General features: G+C 39.0%; 1 long non-coding RNA gene across 2 annotated transcripts in view; it reads left to right on the forward strand.

The window, feature by feature from the left end:
- The window catches only part of LOC130256702 (uncharacterized), a 177143-nt gene extending 167499 nt beyond the window's left edge, over positions 1-9644 (forward strand). For both annotated transcript variants that reach the window (XR_008841167.1, XR_008841166.1), the window contains one exon: positions 9386-9644. This is a non-coding gene — a long non-coding RNA (uncharacterized LOC130256702). The remainder of the gene's footprint in view (positions 1-9385) is intronic.
- The last annotated feature ends 344 nt before the right edge of the window (positions 9645-9988 follow it).

The following is a 9988-nucleotide window of genomic DNA, read 5'->3' on the forward strand; positions in this document are numbered from 1 at the left end:
TTTATGAGAAGTGAAATGCTCATTCTCCATTAAGAGCAACATCCCAAAGACCATTAAATGTCCTTCATAGCTGAACACTAAAACTACTTCTCCTAAAGGATGTTATGGTGCTTCTTATTCACTTAAACAGCAATTTTATCAATTTTTTGTGGTATTCTACTACTCACATTAGTGTTTTCTAAGATGCTTCCAAAGCAGAAGTTCCCTGTGGTCTTGGAGCATTTTTGTTAGCTCTTCAGGAAGCCAATAAATTGGAGCACTTGGTGTAGAAAATGAGATCCTATGGCCTATTTGATATGTGTTTATGTCCTATTGGAATAAAGAGATGTGCTACAGATAGTGAAATTCTGTTCATTAGCTTGTATTTATTATCAGACTGCAGCTGCAGCCTTTAGGCTGGCTGACATACTTAAAGTGTTTTCTAATATAATAAGTACTTTGGAGGAAAACAGTGTTAGCGTTATGAAGCCAAATTCTAAGACAATTACAAAAAAAGCTGTTCTTATTCACTCAGTTAACTTGCTCTGAGTTGAACTGACATTAAAAGCAGGATTTGGGCTGCATACTTAAATATATGTTAATACAGAGAAAGAGAGCATAGTGCCAAGCTGTCTGAAATTGCATAGACTCCCACTAGTGAACCCACACCACACAACACAATCTGTCATATCAGGAAGATTTAACAGCACTGGTCCAATCCAACCCAGTTGGGATTAGCCTAACCCATCAACCTCACCTCAGCAGTGCCTATAGTTAAAGAGCCCTTTGCTGCTGGAATGCAGCACAGCCTGACCTGGAACTTCAACCACTCCACCAGTGCTGTCCTTCTCCACTTCCACTTTCATGCAAAAGGAGTCAGCTCGGGCTCATTTCCAGCAATTAATTTACACTTTGAGACTAAAGTTATACTTAATTTAGACTTAGTTACTGAGTCCTCAACTCTCAGAGGTGTGAGGTCCCATTTTGTTGTACAGAGTAGTTCTAGCAAATAGCAAGGGTTCAAAATAAGTCAGGAGAAATACTGTCTTGTGCTCAACTAATGTCACCACTGAGTGCTACAGAAGAGTGGATGAATCTAGTAGTTATTACAGATATGTTAAACTTGTCACATCTGCAAATTCAACCTACCATTGCCTGAAATGAGTTTCCCCAGAAAGCAAGTTCACATGAAAGAAACAACAACAGGAACGATCACACAGTTCCATAGGACAGGGCACGGAAACACGGGAGCTCTAAACTGAGCCCAGTGCAGGGAGAGCACAGCCACAGAAACAGTGCATTGCCTGTCATCTCCATTCACCAGCCACTGAAGGGAAGACATCAAGTGGCTTTGACAATGGATCTCAACATTTTTGTGACAAGAACAAATTTAACTTTCATGAACAGTGGGTGTCACCTTGCAAGACATGACTTTTGTAGGATGACTCCCAGTATCTTGTCATAGTTCCTGGTCTCTTCTTGACCCAAGTACTGCTCCATTTATCCAAAGCCTTGTATTCCTCCACTGTTTTCAGCTTAGAAACTTCTACCCCAGCTCTCTGGCTCCTTGCTAGTTCTCACTTTTCCCTCATTCACAGTCTTCCTGACCATGTTCTTTTCTTCCAGTTTACCCCCCACACTCACTGGTTCCCATTTGCAGTCTCACTTCATCAGAAGAAAACTTGCCTCATGAACCAGTCTCAGCTTTCTCCTACCTTGCAGAGCCCCTAAAGTCTTGTCTTAAGGACCCTTGTCCTAAGTTCCCCTCATGTTTTATCATCTCTGCACCAGAAAAATCTCTCTTTTCTATCAGATTGTCCCACATCTGCACAGCCAGCAGAGGTGATCACAAGGAGAACCCGCAGAGCACCTGGATGCCCTGAGGTGAAGCTAAGAGCAGCACTCAACCTTAGGTGAAGTCATCTGATTCTACTGCAGAATTCTGAACCAAAATGTTTTGATATTCGGCTTTAATCAAATCCATCTTAGGTCAATGTCTTGAAAGAACAGCAAAAGCAATCCCTGATCCTAGAACAACCTCTGACTTGAAGTTCTCCTGGAAACACAAAAGCATATCAACAGAAAGTGAGAAAATTCCTTTTACTGAAGTGAGTAAATATTAGGAAGGTATTTCACCTGAAATACAATACAGAAAAGGGACACTCTGCACATTCACATTATTAACTTGTAAATAACACATTTATGTCAGAATTCAGAGATTTTTCTCTCAGAGAATCAGTTTTAAGAACAACTTCCTAAGTTGTCCCAAGATTCCCCAAGCTCTCCACATCCTGGAATAAAGAATTTTAGGATGTACTTTGCCAAATGGTTTTGCCTAGAAATCAAACTTGATGCCCTTGTGTTTTTCCATGATATTCAATATAAGGCAAACATGCAGCATGAAAATTTTTACCCTAAAATTTAATAATCTACTTGTAAGAGACAGCTGTGAAAGAGTGTTAAACAATCTCAAATACCACTCTTGCCATCAGGTCTGACAAATAAGATACAAAAGGGAAAACTGCAAATGCAAGAAAGAATGGAAACAGATACTACATATGATCATCAATGCTTTTTGAGCAGAATGTAAAAATGCAGACAAGAGACCAAGATAGGAACAAATCTGAAGGGGTTTTTTTTACCCTTAGGCCAAATAAATGATACTTGGTCATAACTGCCTCACTGCTTGGAAAGGGTCAGGTTCAAAAGAAAACCACTGGGTTTGTCCATTGCCTCTTTATGTCTGACAAATGGCTGAGTGTTTCCTGGAGACAGAGAGATTGTGCCCAAATGTTAGGTATTGAAAGAGCAGAGACCTTGTAAAATTAGTGGAAAGATGAAAACGCCTAAGGTGTGATCATGAAAAAAAAGCTGAGAAGAAATCAGATACACTTATATCAACATTGAACTAATTTAAAACAATTAATTAGTATTTCAGAGAGAAAACACTCATTAAAGATTTAGCTGAAGTGTAAAAAAATCATAATAGGCGTGTTACAAGACCTAAACCCTCACTAGCAAAAAGCAGGCTTAATATTCCTGATGTTTTTCAGACAAAATGAATGGGAACCAGATGTTATTTTCCTCCTTCCAGGAGGGAAAATAACTAAACATTGAGTACACTGTTGTGTTTGAAAAATTATTTTTTAATCAGAGACTTTTTGTTCTGCTCGTTCATAAGAAAGCTATTCATGCCTCTGTATTTGAAACACCTATTTATTGTGCAATAATTAGTCCAAAATTTACTTGAGCCCCCTGCCTCCCACCCACATATCGTAATTCGTGGGAGAAAAATCTTCTCAAATGCTTGATTTAGTTTTTAAAATGGCTTGTTCCTTTAGGGTTTTCTGCCCATAAGCAGAAATTTGGACTGAGAAGCTGTCCAAATTGGAGCTGTCAAAGTGTGGCAACAGCTATTATTTCTTATAGTTTAACCTAGAAAGGACCAGACAAACTAATGCCCATATACTGGTGTGCACAAAACTCCTTTGCATGAGTAGCTAACACTAAAATCCTCATTTTCAGTCCTCAAATACAGGCAAGCGGTTGGTACAACAAAGTCAGCAGCCACTACTGGTGTAAGAGTTCATTGAAGAGATCTAGATATTTCATATAGAAGTATTTTGTATTCTGAAGGGAGGGAAGACACGCAAAGGCAGCAATAGTTCAGTCAACAGTGTACAAGAGAGGAGCTAGACTGCAAGTATGGCTTCAACCTTCCCCTCCAATACCTCTGGCCACAGACACCCACATGCACAAGCACTGCTCTCCAAGGGGCTTTTTGTTCTCTAAGTGTCTCAGGTCCCCAAGCCCCCCATGTCCTTATCAGCACTAGGTGTGTTTGGCTCAGCCTGGGGGCTCTGCAGGGAGCAGGGAGACAGGCTCTGCCTGTCCTCTCCCCCAGATCCGTGTGCTGTTCCCATTGCCACATATGGGTGCAGAATAAAGCAAGCTTGCTGACACTTGTGTGTATGTCACTGTGATGATAGTGTGGCAGGAAACTTATCACATTCGGAATGTACTTGTGAAAATCCCAATCTCTGCATGCTGGCATTTGTACATATAACATTTCAAGGAAGCCAATTTAATTACCAAGGAGAGGTCACAGTGCTCTGGGTACAGAGGCCCTTTGTCCATGCAGAACTACACCACTTTTTGACCTTCTTTGCCTCAGATGTTACAAAACTGCAAGAGTCTGCTATCTCATCCCTGTCATCACCATCTGGAGCCCTTTTCTTCTTTTCATGTTACTCAGGAGACCCTCTGGTATTTTTAGGAATATCAATTTACTCTTTTTCAGTAAAAAAATATCTATGGAAGTATGCCAAAGAAACACTCCACAAACCCAGCAGATGCACTATTTGAAGACACCTTGCAGTCATTAAATGAGGTGACTACTCTAAAGCCCATCACTTCCCACTGCTTTTCACATCATCATGATTTTTTGACCTCTGAGTCTATACCCTTTAACAAGGATCTAAATACACTAAAAACAGCACAACACCCTCTGCCTGCAGTTTGCCTTAAATAAATCTTTTCCAACTTCCCACTGTAGTTTTCATTTTATTCTTTTACTCTCATTTATAATGCCTCCTTGGCATCCTGTTTCCTAACAACATGCTATTAGCACTTCTGGGTTGTAATCCCCTCTTTAGCTGCCTAACCCAACGCTAGCATTAGCATCAGCGTTATCGTGTTATCATGTAACAGAGCTGCATGAAAAATTACAACAGTTGTGCAGCAGTTACAGTGTAATTACTTAGTGCCACTCAATGTGAAGTGCTGCAGTAATAGGTTGCATAACCAATTAAATTTCTGAATTCTGCTCACATAAGAGGCCTCTGAAACAATGTCACCATAGAGGTTTCTCAATCCTGTCTGTGACTGGTTTGTGCCCATGGTGTTCAAAAGGGATCTAAAACCTGAGGTTTGCTGGGTTTTTCTACTACTCCCAATGGCAAGGAAAACACACTACTGTGGTCTTGGGAACTGCTACAATTATTAGAATCGATGTTAATATGGGAGAAGAGTGCTTGGGGGGGAAAAAAAACAGTTTTAGATGAGTAAATTTACACTCCCCAGGGGTGTTCTTCAACCTTTGACAGAAAAATCATAAGGAAAAATTCAATTACTTTTTCCAGCAGAGTTTTATAATCATGTTACTGTTTATAAATATAAATTGTATGCAAATGAGCAATGAGTAGGCATACTGATGCCTATTCATTTGACTTGTGCAGTGTCCAGGCACATCTGGAGGACCACTGCAACAGGCTGCTTTCATAAATGCGACAGTGTTCTTTTTTGAATAACAGTGCTTTCTTTTTTCCTGACATATATTTGTTAATAAACACTGTGGAATAAGAAAAATGCAGCATTAATTATAACACAAATGCAATAAACTTTTGTAACCAATGTTAATTGGTTAAGACTTAACTATTTTACTTTACAGCTTAAAGCTACCAACTTTGTAACATGCCTATAAGATTCATATGCATCACTCACAAAACTTGAATAACAGTATTTTGAAAAACTTGAAAAATGCAAGTTAATTACCTTCGGAAAGGCAAGAACTTCTGTGTATAAATTTGTGACCGTGCCTGCATCTGTATTCTGCTACTAGAAGATATACATATATACAAAGAAAACAACCTATATATAAGTTTTAGAAGACAGATACAACTCAAAGTAACAGCAAGATTCTCAGGCCTCAGCTCCTTCTGACTTAACCTCAGATTCCCAGTCAGTAGCAGGAATGGAGAAAATAGTGGAGATTTTACATACCAAGGAAATGCTTGAGATCTTTCCTTTTAAATGAGTACTTGCCTGATGCAAATTTCTGCAACATTTCCTGGGCAACTGTCAAAGGCTATGAATTACATTAATCAATGAAAAATGTAGTTGATTGTTTTCATGAAGTTGATTTTTTTTACCTTTTGCTTAGATTGGATCAGCTTCCCACTGGTTACTTGGTGTAATTCATTTATTGGTCTATAAAATTTTATAGTAGAGTACGAGAATAAATCAATCTTCATCTCTGATGCAACTCTGTGTTCAAGACAATAACATTAGCTTATATTTTGAAAAAAAAGGAATCCACAGTCTCTGTAATGCTGTCCTATGGAAAACTTTAGAAATTCTTACACACAGTCTCACAGACTGAAGCATGGCTGCCATTGCAATAGGAAGTTTGAGGATGTTCTTATTTAACTTCTGTTCTCTCCTCTTTGGCAACAGATGAGAGAGATAGATGCTATTTTTCATTAAAATAGGGGAAAGAAATAAGAAACCCAGTAACCACCAAATAAAAACTAAAATATGCACCTGTGAAGAGCTGCTGAAGCAAGACCACTGAAAAAGGGGTATCAGTATGAAACAGACACAACAGCAGTGCAAAACGAATTTTCAAGAAACAGCAAATATGTGTTTCACTTATTCCTTGAAGAATCTCTTGTGCATTTTTGCCCATTGAAAAATTCTCTGAACTACTAATACTATCATGGTATGACTATTTCAAACTTCCATTCTTCCTGTTTTTTCACTCCAGTTGAGGGAAATATTTGCACCAAGGAGATACTCTTCTTTTCCACATCAGTTTGGGTCTGTTCTAAAACTCAGCCTCATTTGGTACCAGCAATGCCTGAATTAAACCCTGCCATGGAGACATCAATTGTGAGATTAACTTAATGTCAAAAACGAATTTTTTTTCATCCACTCAAGTTCTATGTCTGTGCTGTATAGCACTCAATAGTTTTTTCCAGGTATTGCAAGTACATAAGGAGTGAGTCTATATGAAGTGATCTTATGAGGTGTTAGACAGTAATTTAAAAGTTTTTAAATTTACAGGTAACACTTCTATTTTGCTGTATGACAGGTAGAGTGTTTCCAAGGGGTTCCAAAGAACAACATGAAAATTTTACAAGGTCATGAAAGAGCTGCTACTATTTGAGCTCAGGGAATTGCTTCCTGTAAGTTACCCTGAGCTAACAGCTCAAGGGCATCTCCTGCACGCAATGTCTTTGGGCAGCCCGAGGTCAGAGGGAGGTAAAAACAATTCTCTGATTTGCTCCTGCCCACAAATCTGACCATCAACAAACATTAGTAGCAGGGAGACTCACTCATGTTGAAATCCTAGATTATAACATTTATTTAAAATATTTTGCCTTTTTTGTCTGATGCCTAGGAAACGCAGAACTCTTCATGTTTCAATTTGGCTTGATTTGCCATGTCTTCCCCTTTACAGCTATTTTACAGGCATAAGATGGCAAAAATTGAGCAAAAACCCACAAAGAAAATCAGGCCCATTAGTTTTGGTGACCACTATGAACTTTCAGAATAATACCAAAATTCAACATCCATCATTGGTGCAGATTTCTGTGACTAATGTTGTGACATTAGTTTTTTGCTTCCTGTCTTCTTTGGTGCAAATATAAATTTAAAAACAACACCTAGAAAAGCAGCTTTCTCTCACATTGAAGCATTCAACCAGAAGCTCCCTAGAGGCTTCTGTGATGGCTCACTTATAATATAATTCAACAAGAGCAGTTAAGTGATGTTGTTGTACAGTTTAAGTGCCTCTGCTAATTTTCCTGGCCCTGGGGGTGTTTGTATCATATATTTCATTTGAAGCAATATAAATTTCAGAGCACAATCAAAAACATTCCCTAAGGATTGCAGGGGGACATCTGGACAAAGAACTTTCTTTTATAAATACACACCATGCGTTTTTTGTAGCCTTTTCTGCAATAATGACTACACTCTATTTCCTCCACTTAACTGAGATTCTGCTACAGACTTAAATACTAACACACACTCTTTATGGATGCACACACTTGCACTATTGACTCACTTTCAAATTTATGACCAAATACACATGCAAAAATGAAATTATTCATTTTCTAAGCAGAGTTTGAAACAGGAACCAGTCTTCCCAACTCTGCAAACCCCACAGCCAAAAGCCACACACACATGGCAGTGCCTCAGAGATAAGAAGATGAGGAGCTGCAGGTTTGAGGATTTCCAAGAAGATCCATCACATCACTGCAGGATGGTGGTGGGATGCACACAGCTCAGACCCAGAACAACCCAGCAACACTGATGATCTCAACTTTCCCTAGTTCACCTTTTTCCAAAGCCAAGTATTCAGATTACCAAGAGCTCCCTGGTGTGTTCTGTCTGTGAACACCACAACCAAAAAGCTGTTGAGCTGGACTTCAGCAAGCATTATACAGAAAGACATTCACCTGGGTCTTGTTGAACTGGTGCAGAGTGACTCATTAAAATGCATGGCTGTCTTCTGTAGCAGACAAGACAATCATTCAAACAGCTGTAAAATTTGAAATTGCATGAGAGACTAAACGAAAAGAGCAGGAAGTATCATGAATCATAAGCACAGGTCCTTAGTGTAACAGTAACAGCCTGAATTCTCCATTTCCAGTGACAAGGCTTAAAAACCACATTGGTTTCACATTGCTGTATTTTCTTTAATGTGCTAGATTACTCAATCAGTAGCCACCCTACAGTCCTAACCCTAGAGCACTCTTCAGGGCAGTAATGAAAAAGAGATAGGGAAACATTTATTTGGTTCATTAACTTCAAGAGCTCAGTGTTTTTCATAGTATCTGAAGTGGAATCTCATGCCTCCCCTACACAGGGTGGCCACACCAAATGCTGGGGTTCTGGGATGTGCCTTTAAAATACAGGAAGTTCTGAAGTGTTGATGCTGCTGTTGGAAAGGGAAGCACATCTGGATCATTGAGTCTGACTTCTGTGAAAGGTTAGCAGATATTCCAGGTGATAAAAAGTGCTGCAGATATATGGACATGCAGATTACATGTACATTAAGAGAACAGCATCCAGCCAAGCCCTGTGCCAGTCTGGCTGGTGATTCAGATTGCTCCATGTACTTAGGTCCATTGTTACTCCACGTGAGCAGATCTAAACAGAAGAAAACACAGGAAAAGTGTTTTCTGTCCTTCAGTTTAAGCAACACAGTAGATCAGTAGTATCCAAATATTAATACACACAGTAAATTCTATGTCCTTCTCTGCTTTCCTTTTAGACCTGTGGGAAAACAGATGGACCCTCCTGCACACCCTCTAGGTCAATAGATTTGTTGAACCAAAGAAAAAGAAAATGCCAACACCCTCCAGCAGCTTTCTCTGCTTTTCCTCGGTCTGCTGTATTTTTATTTCATCCCCTTAAAGATCTAGTTTAATAAGCCTGAAATTCCAAAGTCTATTCCAAAGTGTGTATTTAAAACACATTGAAAGAGGAAGGAATTTTTTATCTTTTTTTTTTTTTTTTTTTTTTAAATACCTGCAATGGTACTGGCCTTTTTGATTAGCAAGAGACAGATTTTTCTCAAGCAGCTGCAACATTTCTCTTCATCATCTCCCTTTCCTTGCAGATGATACGGTGTCAGAGCAGCTGAGACCAGAAGCATGAAGGCTGAGATACCATGAGAACGGCTGTTCTTGCAACAGGAGTAGTGAAATGCATTCAGAAGTCACAAGAGATGTGGCAGCAACACAACATGTCCTTTTCAATTTAACAAGTTCATTCCTTTTGGATACAGCTGTTTCAACTTCTGGGAACTTACTTGAACTGAATGTTTTAGTGTTGTAAAAAGTGTGTGATATCAGCCAGAATAAAGTCTCTTAATTTACTTTCTTCTTTTTGAAGTTTAACACTAACACACTCTCTGCATATGCTGTTTTTAAAATAACTCTTTTCATTAAATAATGGCAATTTGCTCATTGAAATAACTGAGGAAACCCCTGTGTACTCCAGTAAGCACTGGCTGAATCCTCCAACATCAAACTCTGTCATCCTTAAAGACTTGACCCAGCACCATTAAACATTACTGGGAATTATGCCATTGGCTTCAAAGGGAGTAGGAACAGGCCCTAAATAAGCAAAACTTCTAGTTATTACTCCAACGGGAGTAATCTTGTCAGGCCACAGAATGTGCCTACATAAGCCAAAAATCCAACAGTGCTTTCTAAATGAT

Source organism: Oenanthe melanoleuca, chromosome 9 (genome assembly GCF_029582105.1).
Source record: "Oenanthe melanoleuca isolate GR-GAL-2019-014 chromosome 9, OMel1.0, whole genome shotgun sequence".
NCBI lineage: Eukaryota > Metazoa > Chordata > Aves > Passeriformes > Muscicapidae > Oenanthe > Oenanthe melanoleuca.